General features: G+C 36.3%; 1 protein-coding gene across 3 annotated transcripts in view; it reads left to right on the forward strand.

The window, feature by feature from the left end:
- PTPRD (protein tyrosine phosphatase receptor type D) overlaps nucleotides 1-26,238 on the forward strand; it is a 2,148,730-nt gene that overhangs the window by 1,460,988 nt on the left and 661,504 nt on the right. For all 3 annotated transcript variants that reach the window (XM_081238160.1, XM_081238163.1, XM_081238162.1), the window contains one exon: nucleotides 23,315-23,353. The gene's annotated coding sequence lies outside the window, so the exon portion shown is untranslated. The remainder of the gene's footprint in view (nucleotides 1-23,314; nucleotides 23,354-26,238) is intronic.

The following is a 26,238-nucleotide window of genomic DNA, read 5'->3' on the forward strand; positions in this document are numbered from 1 at the left end:
CACTTTCTTTGAATTGTGAGAAAATAACCTAATAGCCAAAGTTGTTGGTATAGGCTGTATTCTATGCTTTATTCTTTTCAAAACCTGAGCAGGGTCAACCAAGAAGCATGGATTTTATCAACAGAATGGAATGTGCATGTGGAAAGGGGTAGAAAATAGAGAATAATAGGAGAGGAGAAAGGGAGAATATTAAACAGATTTTTCATTCAGTATACACTGTACTGGGCCTAGGGATATAAAGAGAAAGAAGATATTTTATGGGCAGAGAGGGGATCAAGATAGAGTCGGAAGACCCTGAGCTCACTTCCACCCATGGACACACCAAAACTACAGCTACATATAGAACAACTCTCTCTGAGAACAACCTAAAGACTATAAGAACAGCTGTTCTACAATTAAGGATATGAAGAAAAAAGCAAATCAAGATAGGAGGGGCAGAAACACAAACTAGTCAAGACCCACACCACCAGTGGGTGACTCAGTAGTGGAAGGGGATGTAAGAAACTCAGAGGCTCTCCCTAAAGAGCAAGGGGTTCAAGCCTAACATTGGGCACCCCAGCCCTGGGGACCAACACTGGGAACATTAGCCCCCTAATGGTTTTGAAAACCAGCAGGGCTTATGACTAGGAGAGACAAAGGGCTGCCGGAAACTGAAACTCTGCTCTTAAAAAGCACACTCACAAATTTACTCCAAGTCCCGGCATAGAGGCAACAGATTGAAAAGTGCCTGGCATTCTAGCTGACCTGCCAAGGTCTGGTTCTGGATCCAATCACATCCTTCCACCAAGGCAGCACCCCTTGACATGCCCCAGGAGAAGCCCTGGCCTGTGCTGGGCTCCAGCTCCAGCCTTATACACCAAGGTGGCAGCCCTCAGTGAGCCCTGGGAGAAGACCTGCCCATTCTGGTCTCTGGATCCAGCCCTCCTGCCAAAACCACCAGGCTCACAGTCTGCACAGGGATGCTCCCACGCAAGGACAAACCTTCAAGACCAAAAGAAGTAACTGTTTCACCTAATTCATAGAGACAAACAGAAAGTCAACAAAATGAGAAGACAAAAGATTATGTTCCAAATGAAAGAACAAGGTAAAACCCATAAAAAAATCCTAATGAAATGGAGATAAGTAATTTACCTGATAAAGAGTTCAAAGCAATGGTCATGCTCACCAAACTCCAGAAGAGAATAGAGGAACATAGTGGGAACTTTAAAAAAGAATTATAAAATACAAAAAGGAGCCAGTCAGAGCTGAAGAATATGATAACTTGAGTGAAAAATACACTAGAAAAATCAATAGCAGATTAAGTGATACAGAAGAATGCATAAATGATCTGGAAGACAGAATAGTGGAAATCACCAAATCAGAGCAGCAAAAAGAAAAAAAGTTTTTCTTTTTTTTTTAAATGAAGATAGTTTAAGGGACCTCCAGGATAACATCAAGTGTACTAATATTTGCATTATAGGGGTCACAGAAAGGTAAGAGAGAAAAAGGCAGAAAACCTATTTGATAAAATAGTAGCTGAAAACTTAGCCAACCAGGGAAGGAAATGGATACCCAGGTCCAGGAATCACAGAGAGTCCTAAACAAGATGAACTCAAAGAGATCCACACCAAGACATATTGTAATTAAAATGATAAAAGTTAAAAATAGAGAAGTAAGAGAAAAGCAGAGTCACATACAAGGAAATTCCAGCTAATTTTTCAGCAGAAACTTTGCAGGCCAGAAGGGAGTGGCATCACATATTTAAAGTGCTGAAAGAAAAGAAAGAAAACTTATAACCAAGATTACTCTACCTGGCAGGTTATCATTAGGAATTAAAGGAGAGATAGAGTTTCCCAGACTAGCAAAAACTAAAAGAGTTCATCACCACTAAACCAGCCTCACAAGAAATGTTAAAGGACCATCTCTAAGTGAAAAAGAAAGGCCATAACAGGAAATGAGAAAAAATATGGAGAAAAAAATCTCAATGGTCAAGGCAAATATATTGTAAAGCCATGGATCAACAACTTAAAAAGGTAGTATCGCAGATAAAAGTCAAAACTCATAAAATCAACTATAACCATAACAAGTAGCTAAGGGATCCACATAATGATGTAAAATTCAATGTCAGAAACATTAAAAGTGGGTGAGAGTTGTAAAATGCAGAGAGTTTAGAAGTTTTGGACTTAAATAACTTTCTGCTTTAAAAATATCTACCTATCTCATGGTAACCACAAACCAAAAATCTAAAAATAATGAAGAAAAAAAAAAAAAAAGAGAAAGCAACCCAATAATAACACTAAAGAAAATCAACAAGTCACAAAATAAGAAACTAAAAGAAGAAGAAAAGAACAGAGAAGAACTACAAAAACAACCAAAAAACAAGTGACAGAATGGCAATAAATACATACCTATCAATAATCACTCTAAATGTAAACAGACTTAATGCTCTAATCAAGAGACATAGAGTGGCTAAAAAATAAGACCCATTTATATATGCTGCCTACAAAAGTTTCACTTCAGAGCTGAAGACACACACAAACTGAAAGTGAAAGGATGGAAAAGATATTCCATGCAAATGAAAACAAAACAAAACAAAAAACCTGGAGAGTAGCAATACTTAGACAAATATACTTTAAAACAAATACTGCAACAATAGACAAAGACTGATATAATGATAAAGGGATCAATCCAACAAGAAGGTATAAGCATTGTAATATATATGCACCCAACATAAGAGCACCTACATACATACAGCATATTAACAAACATAAAGGGAGAAATTGATGGTAATACAGTAATAGTAGGGGACTTTATTACCTCACCTATATCAGTGAATAGATCATCCAGACAGAAAATCAATAAGAAAACATTGACCTTAAATGAGACATTAGACCAGATGGACTTAATAAATATCTATAAAACTTTCTATACTAAAATAGCAGAATACACATTCTTTTCAAGGGCACATGAACATTCTCCAGGACAGATTACATGCTTGGCCACAAAACAAGTTTCTATAAATTTAAGAATATTGAAATTATATCAAGTGTCTTTTCCAACCAAAGAGGTATGAAACTAGAACTCTATTACAAAAGGAAAATGAAAAAATACAAATATGTGGAGACTAAACAACATGCTACTAAAACAAACAAACAAAAAACAATGGGTCAGTGAAGAAATCAAAGAGGAAATTTAAAAATTCCTTGAGACGAATGAAAATAGAAACACAACTCTATCTATGGGATGCAGCGAAAGCAGTTCTAGGAGGGAAGTTCATAATGCTCCAAGAGTCTACCTCAAGAAACAAGAAAAAAATCTCAAATAAACAACATAACTTTACAACAAAAGGAATTAGAGAAAGTAGAACAAACAAAGCCCAAAGTTAGTAGAAGAAAGAAAATAATAAAAATCAGAGCAGAAATAAGTAAAATAAAGAATTAAAAAATAGAAATGATCAGTGAAATTAAGAGCTTGTTTTATCAAAGGATAAACAATATTAGTAAACCTTTAGCCAGACTCATCAAGAAAAAAATAGGGGCTCAAATAAAACTAGAAATGAAAGAAGGGAAGTTAAAACTCATATCACAGAAACACATAGTCATAAGAGGATACTATGAACATAAGAGGATACTATGCCAATCACTTGGACAACCTAGAAGAAACTGATAAATTCCTAGAAATATACAATCTTCCAAGCCTGAATCAGGAAGAAATAGAGGATCTGAATAGACCAATTATTAGTAATAAAATGAATCAGTAATCAAAAAAAAAAAAAAAAACTTTCAACAGACAAAAGTCCAGGACAAAATAGCTTCATAGGGGAATTGTACCAAACATTTAAAGAAGAGTGAATACCTATCCTTCTCAAATTATTCCAAAAAATTGAAGAGGAGAGAAAACTTCCAAATTTATTCTACAAGGTCAGCGTTACCCTGATAGGAAAGCTAGACAAAGACAATTACAGAAAAATTACAGGCCAATATTCCTGATGAACATAGATGCAAAAATCCTCAACAAAATGTTAGAAAACCGAATTCAGTAATACATTAAAAGAATCATACCTAATGATCAAGTGGGATTTATTCCAACAATGATTCAATATCTGCACATCAATCATTGTGATATGCCACATTCAAAATAATAGGTAAAACACACATGGTGAAGGAAAAGCATTTGACAAAATTCAACATTCATTCATGATTAATAACTCTCAACAAAGAGGGTATAGAGTGCACATATATCAACATAACGAAGGCCATTTATGAAGAAACCCACTGCTAACATCATACTCAACAGTGAAAACCTGATAGCTTTTCCTCTAACATTAGAAACAAGACATAGATACCAACTCTTGCCTCTTTTATTCAACATAGTGTTGTGAGTCCTAGTCACACCAACCAGACAAGAAAAAGAAATACAAGGGATCCAAATTGGAAGGAGAGAAGAAAACTGTCACTATTTGCAGATGACATGATTAAATACATTCAGTAAAGTTGTAGAATACAAAATTAATATACAGAAATCTGTTACATTTCTATGCACTAATAATGAACTTTCAGAAAGATAAATTAAGAAAACAATTACATTCACAATTGCATCAAACAGAATAAAATACCTAGGAATAAATTTAACCAAGGAGGTGAAAAACCTGTACTCTGAAAACTATAAGACATTGATGAAAGAAATTGAAGATGACATAAATAAATGGAAAGATATATTGTGCTTATGGATCAGAATTAATATTGTTAAAATGTTCATACTACCCAAAACAATCTACAGATTCAATGCAATTGCTATCAAAAGAACTGACATTTTTTACTGAACTGGAACAAATAATTCTAAAATTTATATGGAACCACAGAAGGCCCCAAATAGACAAGAAAATCATGAGAAAGAAGAACAAAGCAAGAGATATCACACTCCCTGATTTCAAAATATAGTACAAAGCTATAGTAATTAAAACAGTATGGAATTGGCACAAAAATGGACGCATAGATCAATGGAACAGAATAGAACCAAGAAATAAACCCATGCTCATATGGTCAATTAATATACAACAAAGGAAGTAAGAATATACAATGCAGAAAAGATATTCTCTTCAATAAGTGGTGTTGGGAAAACTGGATAGCTACATGTAAAAGAATGAGATTAGACCATTTTCTCATACCATATACAAAAATAAACTCAAAATAGATTAAAGACTTAAATGTAAGACTTGAAACCATAAAACTCCTAGAAGAAAACATAGGCAGCATGCTCTTTGACATTGGTTTTAGCTATATATATATATATATATATATATATATATATATATATATATATATATATAGCTAAAATATTTAGCTAAATATTTTAGCTATAATATATGTAACTAAAATATATGTATGTATATATACCTACATATGTGTATATATATATATATATATATATATATATATATATACATATATATATATATATACACACACATACATACATATATATCTGTCTCCTCAGGAAAGGGAAACAAAAGCAAAAATAAACAAATGGGATCAAATCAAACTAAAAAGCTTCTGCACAGTAAAGGAAAAACATCAACAAAAAGAAAAGGCAAGCTACTGAATGGGAGAAAATACTTGCAAATGACATGTCCGATAAGGGGTAAATATACAAAATATATAAAGAACTCATGCAACTCAATATCAGAGAAAACAAATAATCCAATTAAAAAATTTGCAGAGGACCTGAATAGGCATTTTTCCAAAGAAGATACACAGATGGCCAACAGGCACATGAAAAGATGCTTGACATCACTAATCATCAGGGAAATGAAAATCAAAACCACAGTGAGATATCATCTCACACCTGTCAGAATGGCTATTATCCAAAAGACAAGAAATAACAAATTTTGGCAAGGACATGGAGAAAAGGGAACTCTCATACTGTTGCTGGGGATATAAATTAGTGCAACCACTGTGGAAAACAGTATGGAGTTTCCTCAAAAAATAAAAATACAATTACCATATGATCCAGCAATTCCACTCCTTAGTATATACCCATAGAAATTAAAACACCAGTTCAAAAAGATATATGCACTCCAATGTTCATTTCAGCATTATTTACAGTAGCCAATATATGGAAGCAATCTAAGTGTTCACTGACAAATAAAAGGATAAAAATGTGGTATAAATGGAATAAAAAAGAATGAAATAATGCCATTTACAACTACATGGATAGACCTAGCAGATATTATGCAAAGTGAAATACGTCAGACAGAGAAAGACAAATACTGTATATTTTCATTTATATGTGAAATCTAAACAACAAAACAACAAATATAACAAAACAGATTATCAGATACAGAGAAAAAATTAGTAGTTGCCAGAGGGGAGTGTGGGGAGATAGGCAAAATAGGCAAAGGGGATTAAGATGTAAAAACTACCAGTTATAAAATAAATAAATCACAGGGGTATAATATACAGCACAAGCAATATAGTCAGTAATCTTGTAATAGTCTTTAAAAATATTGAATCACTGCATTGTACACCTGAAAGTATAAGTTAACTATACTTCAATTAAAATAAGAAAGGTATTTTAGGATTTTCACCTTAAGTCTTTGTCTAAACTCTACTCCCTCCCTGACAGAGCGCTCCTTGTACCTCACAGTGCTTCCCTTATTATTAACATCTAACATTAGAATGTCACATTTAATTACATTACAATTAATGGACTAATGTTAATGCATTATTAGTAGTAAAAGTACATACTTTATCCAGATTACCTTAGTTTTTTACATAATGGCCCTTTTCTCTTCCAGGATTCCATCCAGGGTTCCATGTTACATTTAGTAGTCCTGTCTCTCCTTATTTTCCTCTTGGCTAGAGCAGACTCATTTTGTTCTAACAATTATGCATTTTCCTTTCATCTCAGTATCTTTACTTGCTTAATTTATTTGAGTAAGCTGTCTTAAATCTTACTCTGTTTACCAGAGCATTATTTATTTACCCCACTATTTAGAAAAGGTTCTGGAAATCTCCACTTTCCATACAAACTGCCAAGCATTTTTAAATTTCTAGAAAACTTGCAAGTAATGAGGGCAACCCTAGCCAGAGGCCAATGAGAATTTATGATTACTGAATCGGGATTTTCTTTGGATGGCAGAAGGGGAATAATCTTTATTACTGAGTCACTCAGTTAAAACTCTTAAAACTTACTCAATTACAGAATAATCTAGTTAAGTTTCAAAGAGGTAGGCATGTTTGTTTAATGTTTATAGTTAAACAAAGAAATAGTAAAGACCATTAGCATTTAAACCACCAGCATTAGTCTTGAGAAATCTCACCTCCTTAGAAAGAGTAAGGATGGTTCATTCCTTCTCAGTGCTTCCTGTTCAATCTGTTCAACAGATTTATTACACTAGGTATGAAATTGAGTTTGTATCTATTTCTGATGGAAGGGCCAAGAACTCCAGTGCTGTCTATTCCCACTTCAATAATAAAACCCCTGACAGCTTCTGAATGAAAGATCCTAGAAAAATGCAGTTTATTGTCTAATACACAGCCTAACAGAATGAGGTTGATATGAAATCCTGCAGACCATTCTTTATATCCATAGTCATCAGATACCATTTAGACTGGGAGACGTGATGCTCTGCTTAGCAAGTATTGGGAAAATATAATTAAAAAAAAAAAGAAAGAGCTTCTCCCAACCCAGAATTCCTCTTCACAAAGGTAATAAGTAGAGAAAGAAAACACCCTTATTATTGAATAAGCATTAAACCAGAGTGTGATATGCATCACAGACAATTCGCTGAGATTGCAGACAGAAAGAAATCTCACCCTTTGATATAGCCAAGCAGATGCATCACATCACATATATATTTTCAAGATCAGCAATAACTAGTCTTCAAATAAGAGGACTCGACAGCATTATTGGTCACTCATCCTTCATTCTAACTTGACCTGGTGATTGGGATGACCATCTGTATTAACTTGACTTTATCCAAAAGGGTGTGAGAGGAAACAAAAAATTCATATCTTTTGATAGGAAGGAATTTTATAATGTGGAGCAAGGGGCCCACCAAAATTAGGCCCCTACCTTCCCACAGAAACTAGGAGATAGGGGTACTCCCTCCCTAGATATTTACATTTCCAAGAGACGGCTGCCAGGTCTTTGAGAAAAATATTCCTAGGTCCTAATGTTAACAAACGGCTTATATAGTTTCTAAGAAGATGCATTGAAAATGATAGTGAAAGTACTTAACATTTTTACATTTCAATGGTCAGTATTCTGACAGAAAGGAAAGAGAAGGAAATCTCTGCCCTTATTTTCAAGGAATTAAGTTTCATATTTTTCATTCCTATGTGTCCTTTCACAGCCAAAGATTTCTTTTCTCATTCATGCAAAATGTTTACCATACATCTGGCCATGTGCCAGACTATGTGCTAGGCTCTATGACTGCTAATATTGGTGGGATGCAAAAAATCTCATGCCACACTCTGGGAGCTCGCTATCTAGGGAATGAGATCCCATGAACTGCAATGTATCATCAGTCTTCTCATAGGTCCTTAGGCATCCCTCCTTGTAAGAGAGAAACCTGAATAATTCTCGCCAATACTACAGACTATACCAGGCAATAAAAGCTTTTGCTTTGTTCAGAACAAGGCACAATGTGAATATCCCTGCATGTTGCAGTTATTCTCTGCTAATAATAATAGGTAACATTAATTGCATGGTGTTCATGTTCCATCCACAGCAATGTTGATTCTCACAGTAGCCCTTGAGGTATTATTTCAGTGCCCATTTCTAGATGAGTCTCAGCAGTTGGCTGACTTGCCCCTGGACACAGAGCCAGTACATGGAAGACTCATATGACATAGGTTTATCTGACTCCAAAGTCCATCTATACTGCAGCCATTGCGTATGAGGTTAGGTCAGGAAAAGAAGGCCAACCTCACCATTGGCTGAAATCTGTGTTTTGTAGAATTGTGCACAAGCTCAGTAAAAATGACTGCCTCGAAAAAGACAAATCCTCCACGTTTACCATGCACTTACCAGTTTTCAAGTCATATTTTGTACATGGTTTTATTTGATCCTCACAACAGTCTTGGGAAATGAGTAGGGCAGGTATTTAAAACCCAAGTTAGGTCATTGAAACCTGAGATTCAGAAAGGTTAAATTACTTGGCCAACATCAAACAGCTGGTGAGTTAAGATATGGGACCCCTCTCCAGGTCTCCCAACTACTAGTTATCTGTGGCTTGAAATTAGAAAATCTCAAGCTGGAGAATTATACTATATATGGATTTCTAACAGAGCCATAGAGGTTCCAGGATTCACCTGAAGCCCACTATCTGTGTCAAGAGCTGAGCTCAAATAAGTATGAGCTCTATCAATTCTGGCCTGCATCAGGCAACACTCACTTAAGCATGCCTTTATGTGACTTGTAAATAAAATTCTGTTTGCTTGATATTCCCTGTGGCTAAAGAGTAATGTTTAAACTTCTTCAAAGTTATTTTTACTGTGCTTCCTGAAGCATCTGGTACACTACTTACCCCAAATTGGGCCCTGTTCTGCAGTTTTTATTCAGGTAAAACTAATGGAGTTTCCCCAGAGTGAGGGATGTGTAATCAATCCCATTGTTTAATTTCAATGGCTTATTACCAGGTGGGAGAATTGTTACAGCAGAGGCAATTTAGAAAATCAGGTACGATTGACTCTAGTCAATTTGCATACTGCAGTCCCAACAGCAAAAAGTCATGGTGTTTCATGCCTGAGAGAGTGTAGTCATTAATGAGACCACCTGGGCAACTAACTTATCCTGAGAGAGAACAGGAGAATGTGTGTGTGTGTGTGTGTGTGTGCGTGTGCGTGCTCATGTGCCCATATGTTTCTAAACAAGGGTGCATTCAGAATTGTTGCTCATCAAAGAAGGAAAAGATAATCTTCCAAGGGGTTATCTCTAGTATTCTCCAAAAGATAGTCAGAATCAGAACCATCCCTTTACAGATTCTTATGTGACTGTCCTTGAATGTAACATTTGGATTTACTGTGGTTGTATGTTCTTCCAAAAAAGTTGGCAAAATGCCTCTCCCTGAGCGGTATGAGAATGATTAGAAAGCTCCCTGAGCTGAACAGCAGGAATCTGAGTTCTAATCTGAACCTGCCCATTAAATTTCTTTATGTCTTGGGCAAGTTAGTTCTTAAGCCTGTGTTTCCTCATCTGTATGAAGAGTTGGGATGAGATGTTTTCCAAGACCTTTTCCAGCAGTAGCATTTGGTGTGTCTAACCCTGTCTCATCCTTGGAAATGGAAAGCCTTTACCTGAAAACACTAACCTGATTATTGCCAAGTTGTGTGTCACGTCTGTGGAGTACTCCCAATGAGCCAAATGAGAAATGAAGATCAAAAAAGAATAGAGGGCTTACCTGGTGGCGCAAGTGGTTGAGAGTCAGCCTGCTAATGCAGGGGACGCGGGTTCATGCCCCGGTCTGGAGGGTCCCACATGCCGCAGAGTGGCTGGGCCCGTGAGCCATGGCCACTGGGCCTGTGCATCCGGAGCCTGTGCTCCGCAACGGGAGAGGCCACAGCAGTGAGAGGCCCACGTACCGCAAAAAAAAAAAAAAAAAAAGAATAGAGGAAAAGAGTCCAGCTGCCTATCCTAGCATACAAATGCGTCTCCATCAGGAATGGAAAAGTACGTGCACAAACACTACAGATGGTGGGTGATTAGCACCATCTTTGCAGCAAAGAATAATGCAGCCCTCATTCCAACCGTGTGCAGTGAATCGACTGGTCTGAGAAGTCCCTGACAGAGAGGTTTCACTCGTGCACTCCATGAAGAAAGGAAAGGAAGGCAAGCTGGAGCAGGGGATACCAATGAACTGACTAGTCTCTGATGTTATCTCAAAACTCTCAGGTCACCACTGAGAAGTAATTAATACAAGCTCCATGTGCAGGAACCTGAACTTGGAAATATTAAGCAACTTAGCAAGTTAAAAAATATATACTGTTAAAGAGTAGAACTGGGATACAAACCTTGTCCTAACACCCAAGCTCTTTCCAGCATAATACCTCGTAGGTGCAGAAAATGCCGCATCCTTTAAATCTTGTCTATTTTTCCCCTTGTACTCATTCCCCACCCCTACTTATGCACACCTTTTCAGAGCATCACCCAGAGAACATCGCAGTCCTAGAGGACAGCGTGGGAGGGGCACTCACTAGGTCTCCACTTCCCTCCCTCATAATCATTTTTACTTCATGACTGCCCATTTCATCCACTTCAGCTTATTAAAAACAAGGCCCCTTTCTTTTTGTGGAATACTCTATTGCTGGGAATTAAATATCTTAAACAGTTCAAAGTCAGGCTGGTGCCAATGCTGGGAGCTGCGTCAGCATGGAGATAGCAACGGCCGCATCCTGAAAAGCAATCGCAGTTTTGAGAAGCAGCAACTATTTGCAATCCTCCTTTCAAAAACATCACTTTCAGAAAGTGGCACTGGCTGGAAATGGATGCAGTCATCACTTTCAGGGGTTTTGTTGGGCTGTGGCAGCTGGGATCTCTCTTTTCTCATCTCCTACAACCCACAGACCCTCACACAAAACAGGAGGTAAAAATGCCGTTGTCCTTAAAATAAAATTTGGCTGTGCGTCTACATATTGTAAGGAAATTTTTTATGGGAAAAAAAACTTTTTGTAAAGGAAAAATGATCACACGAGTTCAAGTAAAAACTAACCAGACATGGGAAAATAGGTATTTTTTTCTTAATAAGTATAAAGGGATAAATATTTTGGGGTAGGAACAACAATCCCTGTTCCCTTTAGTGAAATTTCCCATTTTCACCCTCCTTCTGGCCTTGCTCAAATGCCAGCTTCTCCAGGAAGCCTTCTCCCATCCTTTCTGTCTGACTTTTTTTTTTCCTTTCACTTAACTCCTAATATGTTTTTATCTGAGTACTTCTTTTATCAGGCATCTCCTTCCTATCTGTACTCTGGCTGCTTGTACACGTTTTGTCTCTTTCCTCAGTTTGTCAGCTCTTTCAGGAAGGAATGCACACTTTGACTGATTTATATATTAATTAAGCAAATGTGAGTTGACAGTCTGCTCGGTGCCAAGAACTATCTAGGCATTTAGAATACAAATATCGATAAGGTGTGTAATAACCTGTTCTTTTCCTCAAGGATCTTACATTCAAGTATGGAAGAGAGACATGTAAACATGCTTATACAGTGCAGTTGAGGGTATGCAGGATGCATGTCGAATTCATTTTATAACCTTTTAAATATTTTGGTGCCTTGTTGAATGAATGAATGAATGAATGTGGGTTCCACCCTTAAATATCAGTAAAGGCCCTAGGGAGAAATAAAGCATATAAACTGGTGGAGAAATGAAAGACCAGTGATGACATGTAGGTCCGTGGGAGCACTGTGGCTCTCACAGTCCAGATCAAGCATTCCTGCTAGCCTTAGCCCTGAATCTTTCTTTATCAGTTCTGTTTCCTCTAAGAATGGAGTATTTTAAACATTAAGGGCAATCCTAAGGAGATAGAGAGGTGGAAGATGAATAACTTTGGAGTCAGAAGAATACTGTGTACAAAAAGATAAAATAGGCTGTCTGTGATAAGTGCTGACTGAGGATGCAGATATTAAATGCTACAGGAAACAGTAAATCTGACACTATTCAGCAGAAACTTTATGGGATAGGTGTGATTACCAGATAATGAGAGGAGGGCAAACATATGTGGAGAAAAGCCCAAGCATGGGCCAGGTGATCCAAAGGCAGAAAGACAGATCATGGAACATCTGCTGTCTCTTAGATCCCATGGTTGAGGATTGTATTCCTACTGGCTAATATTTTGATGCTAAATAGTAAAATGCCATCTACAGTCTTTTATACATTTCTTAAAACATTTTCTCCTGTTGGCTGTCTCCTCCTCCTTGATATTTTTATGGTTCCTTAGGCTCCATGATCCCACATTGTCTTTGTTCTCTTCCTATTTCCATAACTGATCAGGTTATCTTCATAGCACATCCTCTTCCAACCTCCAAATGTCAGTATTTTCTATGGTTCAGTTCTTGGCTCTGCATTTGAACTGTCAGAAAAGTCACCACCTGAAATCACACTGTACTCTTGAATTCAGTATTGAATTCTACCAAGATGGTCGTCTAATCGCTATCATTAATTTGATCATTCCCTCCCTGAATTCCACTTCTATTTTACAGAAGGCTTAAGTACATTTACTCATTGATGTACATCATTATATCAGACTTAGCCATCTACCTGTTCCTTATATTCATTCCGTGGAGAGATTAATCATCATCACGACTCCACCACTACAAAACATTCCAAGGCTTAAAACCTCTCCCAGCAAAGCATGTCCCCCATCGAATTCCTCACTCCCATCGATGGCATCATCATTTTCCCTGTCTCCTCAGTTTGCAATGGCAGACATGTTCGATTCCTCTCTCTTTCTGTCTTCATATCTAGTCACTAGAGTTAGGTATTGCAAAAGTCTCCTTGTATAATGTCTCTGGCAGTGGGAACAATCTTAAAAAATATATTGTCAAGCAGAAGTAATCAGACACAGAAAAATATATAATGCCACGCCATCTCTCCTCCACTGCCACCTGCTTCATTCAGCTCTTGACACTTTATGTGTAGGCCTTTAAATAGGTGGTAATTATTCATATTTCTAGTCTCTAGCCTCTCCTAACCAGTCATCACTTTTTTAGCCTGATTACTTTTCTTTAAAATACTTATTTAATAAACCCAGCCTCTTTACAATTACTCAGTGACTTGATGCTGTCCAATAGAAGTATAATGCCAGCCACAAATGTGACTTTACACAAATGTCATTTAAATTTTCTAGTAGCTACATTAGAAATGCAAAAAGAAACAAGTGAAATTAATTTTAATACCACTGTTGTTATGTTTAACCCAATATATCCTCAATATTATCATTTCAATATATAATAATTAATAATTAAAATTAAAGAGATATTTCCCTTTTTTTTTCATACCGAGCCTTTGAAGCCATACATCTAAATTCAGACTAGCCACAGTTGAAGTGCTCAAAAGCCACGTGTAGCTAGTGGCTACCATACTGAGCAATGCAGCTTTACATTATTCCTTGTGCGTCCCATTTCCGTTGTTTGCTCATGCTCTTACCCTTGTATTCCTCCTTTTCCCAACATAATTAGATCTTGGTCATATCTCAAGGCTCTCCCAGCTTAAGTTCTAACTCTCCTGGGGGGATTTCCCTAACCACCACAAGACTTTGACCTCATCTCACGACAGGTATTAGCTATACTGTGTAGCTGGCATGTGCTATGTGTTACTTTTTTTAATGTGCTACTTTTTATAATTAATGCATGAGAACTGCACCCTAGCCAGATTGTCAGTATCTTGAGGGCTGATACTTCCCTCAGCCCCTCATGTCCCAGAGTGCTTTTCACAGAGAAGACACAGTAAATATTTGTTGATGGAGTGTTGATAGTACAGATTCCTAAAATGTAAGTGTATAAATAGACTTTATTAATTAACAGTCTTTTATTTACCAATTAGCTGTGATAACACACTATACTATTACTAATTTATTATAAGGTTAACGTTACAGGTTTTAGTTAAGATTTATTTTCGAAAATGTAATACTTATTCTTGTTTTGGAAAAATAAATATTAGAATTAGAAGAATAATATACACTAAATGGAAAGTCAAGTGAAGCTAGTATAATTTCAGCTCTATGATTTATTTATTTGTATATGGAGTGATGAGAATATTGATGTCTGAAAAATAGTAAGCATAATAATATTATGGGATACGTAATTTAGTGAGCTGCAACAAATATCGTCTGATTACCTTACCAGTTTGGAGGAATTCTCAGAAACACATTTAGAAGATTTAATAAAAGAATGTGGTGGGAAAAGTGATTTTTTTGTTGTTGTTGTTTTTGGTTTTTGGTTTTTTTTGCGGTACACGGTCCTCTCACTGTTGTGGCCTCTCCCGTTGCGGAGCACAGGCTCCAGACGTGCAGGCCCAGCGGCCATGACTCACGGGCCAAGCCGCTCCGTGGCATATGGGATCCTCCCAGACCAGGGCACGAACCCGTGTCCCCTGCATGGGCAGGCGGACTCCCAACCACTGTGCCACCAGGGAAGCCCCGGAAAAAGTGATTTGATAAGGGATCTCCAACACCAATTTGTGATAGGGAGGTTTTGTACAGTCACTCCATGGGCATGTTTAAAGTCTTTGGCAAATGCTTTATCAGGGATTGGTAGATGTGATGGTGGGTTATAGGTTTACATACACAAGGAGCGCTTGATGAGATTTCACACAAAGAATAGAATGGCTGATTAAAGTAATGAGCCTGGTGTAGAGGGTAGAGAGGTTGAATGTGGCTAATATTTCCTTGAGATGGGGATGTGTTAATGTTACTATCATTTTATATAAGACAAACTGTCAGTAGACAAAATGGTGGTTGAAGGGCATGACTCATTAACATATTATAAAATATATGGTAAGCTTGACAAAAACAGATCTTACATAAAATTGTTAAATAGGTGAAATCTGTACTTTGAGACACTCAATTTCCACTATCACTAAATGCTCTGGTCTCCCTTCAGGCCTATTCATTCCCTGTTTACAGCCCACATCACCTCCATGTGATAGGACTTTCAGATGAATTCTAATTTTATTTTGAAGCTTGATGATTTCAAGATATAAATGTATAGTACAATGATTGGCATTAAGGAAACTAATTTGGGTAAAAGCCCCACATCAGTTCTTAAAATTATACTATAATCTTCCTGCTAATAAGAAAATATCATATGATATCACTTATATGCAGAATCTAAAAAAATGATACAAATGAACTTATTTACGAAACAGAAATAGAGTCACAGAGGTAGGAAAAATACTTACGGTTACTGGGGGGAAGGGGGGAAGGATAAATTGGGAGATTGAGATTGACATATACACACGACTATATATAAAATAGGTAACTAATAAGGACCTGCTGTATAGCAGAGGGAACTCTTCTCAATACTCTGTAATGACCTATAATGGGAAAAGAATCTAAAAAATGTGGATATATGTATAACTGATTCACTTTGCTGTACACATGAAACCAACACAATATTGCAAATCAACTCTACTCTAATAATTTTTTTAAAAAAATTAATATTAAAAAATCATTTAAGGGCTTCCCTGGTGGCGCAGTGGTTGAGAGTCCGCCTGCCGATGCAGGGGACACGGGTTCGTGCCCCGGTTTGGGAAGATCCCACATGCCGCGGAGCGGCTGGGTCCGTGCGCCATGGCCGCTGAGCCTGCGCATCCGGAGCCTGTGCTCCGCAACGGGAGAGGCCACAGCAGTGAAGAAGCCCGCGTACCACAAAAAAAAAAAAAAAAAAAATCATTTAACCATTAAAAAAAAGACTGATGCTGAAGTCCAAAACTTATACTATTTACAAGAGTAACTTAAAAAATGCCGCTTAAACTCAATCAGTATATATTTTTTAAACTCTTGGATGACTGCAAACAAAATTAGAGCATCTGTATAGTCTACATATGGATGTGTTTTCCATGTAACAGCTATTGTCAAATGGATAAAACCTAACTTGCGAATGCATAAGTTAAGTGTGTGCGTTTATATTTGTTTGTTTATTTATTTATTCTTCTTATAATTAAGGCTATTGTTAATTTAAATGTGGACAAAGAGTGCCAGGGTAGGGGGAAGCAAATTCTATACTGGTTGACAGTTACATTTGGTGAATCCAGCTGAGAAAGTGGAGGGCGTGGGTAGAAAATTGGCTGGACAAGATGCACGATGTATGCCAGAGGCTGTGTAGGAAAGCTGAGGTACAACCTGAAATAGTGTTGGGAAGAACACCAAACATAGCAGGTGCCAAAGCAAAGGATACAGAGTGGACTTTAAAGGGAAAAAGCCATAATTGGAAAAAAGAAATAGACGTTCAAGCAGGTGAGACTTAAACAGGCAAAAGGAGTAGTTCAGGACACAATGCTTTGAAAGGGGAGATTCCTTCCTAGATTGTCAATTGTAGCTTTTGCTTTTTGTGTGTGTGTTGGCTGGTAGGGCTAAAATATGTGTGCAGGAAAGCGTGTCTTAAAATAAAGGGGTTTGGGACATGGGGTAGGTAGAGAATGAAAAAGCTATAAAAATGTCAATTATAGATCATTAAAATAATTTGAATTTCAGAAATTTAATTCCTAAATAAATCTGTTGAGTCTTGTAAATGCTTCTTCAGCACTAAAATCAATCCAAACATTGGCAAATGCCTTAAGAAAAGAAATAGAAACAAACAAACAGAAATCAAGGGCAGTTATCAACTTTAGGCTTAAGAGGTGAAAAAAAACATCACCACTCTAGGCAATAACAAAACGTAGAGAAAATAAAACTGAACAGAGTCTGAACAAGAAACCAGACTCAATGACTGGCTTGCTATGTAACATTTAGGTGATAAAAGACAGTTTTCTATACCGTTGAGTTCGTAGTCAGCTTGATCTTGATTGTCTTCATCATTGTCATCATCATGGTAGCCCCCGGTTATCTGACTGTGGTCAGCTTCTTACCATGATTAAAAAGCCTTGCATAGGGCTTCCCTGGTGGCACAGTGGTTGAGAGTCCGCCTGCCGATGCAGGGGACACGGGTTCTTGCCCCGGTCCGGGAAGATCCCACATGCTGCGGAGCGGCTGGGCCCGTGATCCATGGCCGCTGAGCCTGCGCATCCAGAGCCTGTGCTCCACGACGGGAGAGGCCACAACAGTGAGAGACCTGCGTACCGCAAAAAAAAAAAAAAAAGAAAAAAAAAATAGCCTTACATAATCTGTGACCTGGCCTACACCTCCTCTCCCACTCCTCCTGTATCAGGCTCTTCCTAGTTCACCATGCTCCAGCCACACTGAGCACATTTGTGTTCTTCAAACACTGAAGTTTTTTCCTGTATCAGTCTTTGCACATATATGCCCTTTCTAGAGGTCTTCACCCTTTTTAGCACGGCTCTCCTTTCAGTTATTCAGGTCTCAGCTCAGATTATTACCTTTCAACAAGATTTTCCTGATTGCCCTATTCAGCATTATCCAACACTGCCCATACAATCTTGCTTGAAAGTATCCATTCTTCTATTTGTCTGTCTGTCCATCTATCTACCTTTGTTGTGTTTATTACCTGTGTTATCCATTAGCATATTATCTCTATCAGAGCAGAAACCTTGACTGTTTTACTTCAAACTGTAGTTCCTACTATCTATATAGAAACAAAGTTATTTAGAGTGGCATGAGATAGTGAACAGATTATAATGCACGATAGTAATGTAAGATATTTTATTTCAGTTCTCATTATTGGTATGGCACACTTATTTGCTAACCACTAGCGAACATCAACTAGTTTACAATCTCTGAAGCTACATGAGTTCCTAATTTTCTAGTTTTTACCCCTGAATAAGTATACCTAAGCCAAAGTCTAAAGGAGTATGCATAGGAATACATATCCTTTTGTGATTACATTTGTGATTAGCTGCTGATCTCAAAGACATCACTGTCTATGTAATGACATGAACACTGAGACAAAGCATTAAGGCCCCTCCTGAGCACGGAAAAACCTTACACAAAGATGGTACTGCAGGTTGGTTCTTCTCTTAACCTTAGCTACACCAGTAAGTCCTCCCTCTTAGGGTAATATGTCAAGAAAACTTTAGTTAGACCAGTTTATTCTTTTTGGGCAAAAAGGAAAAAACATGTTCACATAGTTTCAAAAGAAACAGAAAGTAAAATATAGACATAATAGTGAATAAAAATATGTTGATATAAAGAATCCAAAATTTTTTTTCAAGGGACAGTACAGCAATAGACTAAGTTTAACATTGATTCAAATTTGAATGAAAATAGAGTAATAAAAAATGAAGCATTAAATTGAAATTACTTAAATTCACTCATCTACTTATAATCCCTTTTGCATCTCAGTAAACTAAGAAAGCTGTTTAATTTTCTCTTGGGTTTTAGGATGAATCTTTGCATGTGTTAATCTTGGAAATGTTGAGGTTATCATCAGTCTTCTTAATGAAAAAAATTTTTTTTTGTGGTACGCGGGCCTCTCACTGTTGTGGCCTCTCCCGTTGTGGAGCACAGGCTCCGGATGCGCAGGCTCAGCGGCCATGGCCCACGGGCCCAGCCACTCCACGGCATGTGGGATCTTCCCAGACCGGGACATGAACCTGTGTCCCCTGCATCAGCAGGCAGACTCTCAACCACTGCACTACCAGGGAAGCCCTTATTCAAAATTTTTATGATTATAGTGAATATCCTCAATATGTAAGAAGTTATTACAAGTGATTATACTAAAGAGATAGATAACTGTGCAAATTACATAAGCATTTCAGAAACTAACAAATACAAATTTAAAAAAACACAAAAAACTTCTCAACCCAACTGGTAACCAAAAAAAAATACAATAAAATGATAAAAGATGTAATTTGTTTTATCAAATTGACAAAAATGTAAACATTTTAAAATGGCAGTATCCACTATTAGCTATAGTGTGAGGAAGGAGACGCCTTCATGGCTTGCTGGGAGGAGTGTTGAATGTTATGGAGTGCAATTTTGCAGTAGGTATTATAATTTTTGTAACTTGGTATGCAGGCTTGACTGAGTCCAGCAATTCATCCTAAGGAAATAATCATGATTCATGCAAATATATAGCCTTAAGGATGTTTATCAAGGGCTGCTTATATAAGAAAAAAAGAACTGACAACAGCATTTTTGATGGGTCTAACAAATTATATTTCATCCATAAAATTCAAATTCAAAATAGTTATGTATGCAGTACCTAAAAATGTGGTAGAAAAACAACTATATCATTTAAAAATATTCATAGAATAGTAAGTAAAAAATAGAAACAACATACCATTACTGAACTTATAAAATATATATTGGTACATAGAAAAGAGACTGTGTGGCTATATACCAAAAAGTCAATAGCAGTTAAGTATTGGTAATAGGATGATGAATGATTTTGTTTTATTTTTTTGCTTCAGTGTATTCTTGTAATTTCAACAGTGAATATTATATTATTTTTTAAAAAGGAAAATATTATTTTTATAAAATGAAAAATAAAAACTACGCAATTATAGTTAATGATTTACTCTCAATCAGAGATGAGATAATGAAAAAAAAGAGCGATATCACAAGGAGTAAAGAAGAAATATAAATTAGAAAATTATGAAAGCAACTAAGTACAGAAAAAGGAATAGGAGAGATTCAGAATAGTATTTCAGTCCAAGAAATGCACTGTGAACAGGTACTAGACCTTTTATTTTTATTGTGAATGCCAAAAACTAACAGTCAACAAAGTGTACAAAGTTTAAAAAATGTGTGTTTCTGTCATTTATTTTCTTTCATCAACATCTGAAGATTGATGTTATTTCCTTCTAGGCTTTATTAATGACTTGGAAAATTGTAAATGAAATTAAATACAGTACATAAATTCACTGAATATTTCTTTTGAGTAATTTCAGTTGCCACCATTAGATATGATGTCTCATTATTACTGCTGTAGTGCAGTCTATGGTACTTTGCACTGTAAAAATAATTTTTGTGTACCTTATCCCATTTATTCTCATCAAAACCCTTGGAAGCTGTATCATTTCCACTTTACAGAGGAAGAACCACAAATCTAGCAAGGTTACATGACTTCCCAACATCCCAGCTATGCTCAAAGCAAGTGGAAACCAACAAAACCAAGCGTACCATAGATCATGATTCTCAAATGAGTAATAGTTTGGAGAACATTCATATGAGACATGAAATCCCTATGTTTTATTTTCCTTCTATAATAATAAACTTAATTCCAAAATTGTTTGTTCTGCTTGTATGAGTGATCTTCATGAGTTTGTAAGAGCTGCTGATTGCAGAACATCACAGAACAGTTTCCAGCTACTTTTATCAAATCATATCATAGTTTTTTCCACATTTCCTACACATCTTGCAATAATGATGTTCTGCAAATTATTTTGACATCTTGTTGAGAATTTTAGCAAAACCTTATTCTTCACCTCTAATTTGATTTTAAAAGTATGTATGTAGTAAAAGATATATCAATATTATTTAAGACATGAACTTTAGATGAGGTAATTATAAACACCTTTTAAATAAGTAATTAGACATCCAAGAGTCTTTGAGGATAATTTCAAGATTGAACTGGAGACAAATTTGGTTAATTTCCTAAAATATTATATTTTTTTGTTTCCTATCTATATTGTGAACTTTTCTATATAAGAATTAAAAAGTAGCCTCTAAGAACCATAAGAAATAATTTAAATTAGCTTTTAGCTCATAGAACTCCTTTTCACCCTCATTGTGGTTATTTGGAGGGAGGAGAGATGTAAACATCCAGGTAGATAAACCATGTAGCATACTGACTCTGAGTTTCTTTCTCTATTCACATTCAGTGACATTGCTTCCATTTCATGGCATCTACCCATACTTATCTATATGCTGGAAATTCTCAAAATTATTTGTGTAGCTCAGACTTTTCCTCTGAGTTCTAGAAACCTTTCCCTGACTTAAGATTTCCGTTTGGTTGTCTCATGGGGTTTCACAAATAATATGGCCCAAACGGAACTCTTACATTTTCCTCAAATATTAATATATTTTCAATCTTCACTATCTCAGGAAATGGCAGCACCATATATCCAGTTGCTTGAGCCAGAAAATGCCCATCATCCTTGGTTCCTTACGTTGCCCTACCTTCACATCCAGTGCCTCAGGAAGTTTTTTCCTTGTTCCTACTAATTCTATCATGTAGGTCCAGCATCAGTCCAGCAGCCTTTAACTCCACTACCAATATGATAGTCCAAGCCTCCTTACAGAATTTTATCTCCCCTTCCAACTACCCTCTATCCAACCTGGTAATCACACAGCAGCCAAATAATCTTTTAAACAAAAATTGCAATAATAGCAACCTCCATTAATTTTTCAATTGGCTAAACAGGCAGTTAATGCCCTAGATTAAATATCTATTTCACACACTTCCACTTGTTTATTTTAGAGTTTTATGAAGTTATAGCTATAATACACAGTACATGTTAAAGCATAGAGTTTGATGAGTTTTGTCATCTTTAAAGCCATCATCACAAGATAACAAACATATCTGTCAACTTCAAAAGCTTAATTTATAGCCTTTTTAATGCCTCCGTCCTCTTTTCCCCCACCCACATCTACAAATAACCACTGATCAGCTTTATGCCACTCAAGATCATTTGGCATTTTCTAGAAATTTATAGAGATGGATTAATACTTCCACTTGCCTAAGCTACTCACAGAATCCAGATTGATTTCTCTGGTTCCATTCTTACAAAAAAAAAAAAAAAAAAAAAAAAACTAGGGTGAGGAAGTTTAATGAAAATCATTGGGAAAATACCAGTATGGGTTGTCCAGTTTTCAAAACGGTTTATGAAACTTCTGAAACACTATAACACTTTCATGTGCTTTTATCTTTTTCAACCCTAATAAAAATTATATTAATAATGAACTTTCATTTTTCATTAAATTTTTAATAAGCCTTTTCTTGGCCCAATTTTAAAATCTAGATTTGTCTCTCTCTCTTTTTTTTTTTTTTGCTCTACGTGGGCCTCTCACTGTGTGGCCTCTCCCATTGCGGAGCACAGGCTCTAGACGCGCAGGCTCAGCGTCCGTGGCTCACGAGCCCAGCCGCTCCACGGCATGTGGGATCTTCCCAGACCAGGCATGAACCCGTGTCCCCTGCATCGGCAGGCGGACTCTCAACCACTGCGCCACCAGGGAAGCCCTGTCTCTCTCTTTTTTAACATTATCATCATGATTTGGGAGATTCTATCTTTCTAGAGACCCTGTGATGTTAGTTACAGAAATTGAGCATGCGTTGTGTGTGTTTACCAAAGAACTAAATCTTAACGATGCAAGGAATTCCTTACAATGCAAAGAATATTCCATTTTGTAAGAATTGTTAGTAGACTTTTCCAACAGAATTTTTAATTTAATAATATTTGATGATTGTATTGTTATTTATTTCAGATTATATATAATTTTGATTATATTGTATGTTTAATTAATATTCTAAACTGTAATTTCTCTTCCTAGAATAATCATAGCTTTTTTGCTTATTGTTGCTTTAAAAGGTGAATTTTAAATTGCTCTTTGAAACGAGAATGAAGGGAAATGCCAAAATACAACTAATTTCACTTCTTTTTGGAATTTGACATTTTCCACTATCTAGGTAATATAAAAACACACCACCTAAATGAGGAGTATTTTAATAGCATAATTTTCACAACATTTTAATTGTTGTCACATTTCTTCCTTGTTTAGGGAGACGGCTGGTGAACACCCGTGGGATCTAAAGAACAAGTAAGATTTAAAACATGCTAGTTTTTTTTTTTTCAGTGTGGTTTTCAAATTTTCTTTGTTTTATTACTTAATAGTATTTTCTTTACTACTATAAGCTGTAGCTTCTTAGAAAAGTGTTAGCTATTTTATTATGGAGCATGAGGAATAAAAGTGGTGAAGTTCCAAGTACAAAGTAATGGGCATGTTTTTATTTTGAGTGAGTTCGAATCCTTAGAGTGAATTTTTATAAGGTAATTTTTTACAACATATATATGCTATTACTGTCTTATTCTTACCTCTTGCCTAAGAGTAGAATAGGTTACAGAGTGGTTCATTTGATTCGCCAAACCTACCTCATGGAGAACCATGAGAGATTTGGACAATGTGAGGTACATCTGTCAAATTCGAATGAGATGTGTTGGGATGGTGAGGGGAGGGCCATCAGTTAATGGAGTAGAAAAGAGAACAGGTGAAATAATGGTCAAAAGGAAAGCAAATGAATAAGGGGAAAATTGAAAATAATGTCAGTAATAGGGAAGAAAGCAGATCACCGTAAGGATAAAGAGAGAAAACAGATTACATACACTTTATTGTCAACATTTGGAAGAAAGGAAATAGAGGTAGAACAAATTTATAGAGTAAAGATTGGAAACTAAAAAGAGGTAGAGACAGGGTATGTAATAAGTTGTACTTGAGAAAAAGGGAGAGATAAAAGTAAGTCATAAAAGATGGAGAAAGTTACATTTTTAATTTTTGCTACTTATTTGACAATTTAGTTGAAGCTAGAACTTGAGTGATTTAAAAAATAGAAACATTGAATATTTTATCTATTTAATTGAAGAAGAAGAAATTCTATTCATTATATAATTATTTGATGTTTCTGTGAATCTTGCTCTATGCTCAATTTAAGCCATGCTCAAATGAAGAAAATGTTTCTTGATTTGTTTCAAGTTTTCTTATGAGTGTTCTAAACCTGCTCTACTCTTGAAATCACTTGACTTCTAAAAAAGGGAAAATCATGCATTTAGAGAGGTGAAATAAGTCATTAAAATGTGTTTCTAATCTACAGAAAGCATATGTTAAACAATTCAAATTTATAGTCAGAACAGCTCAAATTACTCTTGCATTCGGGGACACAAAGCCCTAGATTTACCCTGTAGTTATCCTGTAATTGCTATTTACAGGCAAAGGAAAAGTGAACACGGGTGCTGATCTCAATATTAATGTAGAGGTTTACCAAGGAACCTTGTAGAATTGACAGTTTTCTGTCCCAAAGTGTAAATCATAAAGATCCATCCAGGTAACCTCCTTTTTATTGGCATAAAGATACAAATAGGTAAAAATTAATTCTTAGCAGCATTTTCACAATATTTTAATTAGGAAGTGTGGCTTTGAGTTTATGGTTGTTGCTGTTGTTCTTTTTTTTTTCTTTTTGGCAGCTATTATGTGTTAATCATTTATCGTCACAATAAAAGGTCTCTTTCTTCCTAACATTTGAAGTATCTTGGGGAAAATATTTTGGTTATTTATGGTCTATTATGTATAAAGCTATCACTAATAGTCCACCATCATTATTTTCCTAACTATAGAGTAGACTTTGATGATGGTAGAGTGGAAAGTGCCTGTTGACTCTGACTCAAAATACTGGGTAAAATTTCAGCGCCATCATTAAGATCCACTTAGTCACCCACGGCCGCAATGGTTTAATGTTCAAAACAAGGATAATACTGCCTATTCAAGATTGCTGTGGCATTTGAACAGCTTATCAATCTGAAATTATTTGTGACTTGGTCAAGATTAATAGATGACGTACCTGGTGACACTTGGGTTCTAGCTCTCTAGAGTTTCCTATCCAGAATCCTATGAGCCACATAAATGATTTTGCAAGGATTGTTGCCAGTGTTTGCACTTGTGATCAAGTTTATCATTTAAATGTTATTGGGGGGTGGGGGAGGGTAAATCAACCTATCATTCAAAAAAGCTTTAGTCATCATCATCCTGGCTCTATATCTGGAGTGCAGGAAAAGTCCCTCAGCATCATCAAAATCTTCACCTGCTTTCTGGTACTTTATGTTCCTCAATGGAAAAAAATCTAGGATGCTCTCTCCTATTTTGGTAGTGCTAGGCTAGGTGGTTTACATACATCTCCTCAGATAATCCTCACATCTGTCATGTAAAGAATATCTGATTGTCCTCTTTTCCAGATAATTTCTCAGAACAGCCAAATAACATGACTAAGGTCACCTTGCTAGAAAAGAAGGAAACTGAAATTGTGACTCAGAACTCGGCCCACAGCTCGTGTACATTACAAAACACCCTCCTACCTTCCTTAGTGAAATATAATATTTTCTATACAAATATTTGTGAAAGGATTGTCACAGTGATTTTATCCACATTGATGGAGAGAAAGCATTTTACGGTAAAGAGGAGGTGGAAGCAAAAGTGATTGCTAGTTCCAAAAGAGGATGAGGAGTGCTGGAAAGGCTAAGTAGTAAGACAGTCTCGCTAACTCAGTACTGTGCCTTGGGTAAGCTCTATGGGGAGGCATTAGTAAGCATTAAAAAAATGCTTTCTTCTTGGCCAGTTGACAGCAGAGTCAACCTGAAGTCCTCCTGCATGTACCTTTAAGTGCCAATACATCTACATTCCTCTGACAGTTTAGCAGAAAGAAACTTTAGTTTCTTTCTACTTACTGACATTCCTTTTCTTAACAAAACCCCAAAGCTTCTCTTTTCTGGCCCTGCTTTTCTGCTGATGGTGTGAAGTCTGTGGTTCATCTGAGTTGGTCTAGGTATACTTGTTGAAGTCAGGGAAGAGAATTAACTATTATATCTAAATGCACATTGAACAGTCCCTTTGAGGTACTAGCCTCTTGAACTTCATTAAGGAAAAAAAAAAAGCTTGTT

Source organism: Mesoplodon bidens (assembly GCF_964165515.1).
Source record: "Mesoplodon bidens genome assembly, chromosome: 6".
Taxonomy (NCBI): domain Eukaryota; kingdom Metazoa; phylum Chordata; class Mammalia; order Artiodactyla; family Ziphiidae; genus Mesoplodon; species Mesoplodon bidens.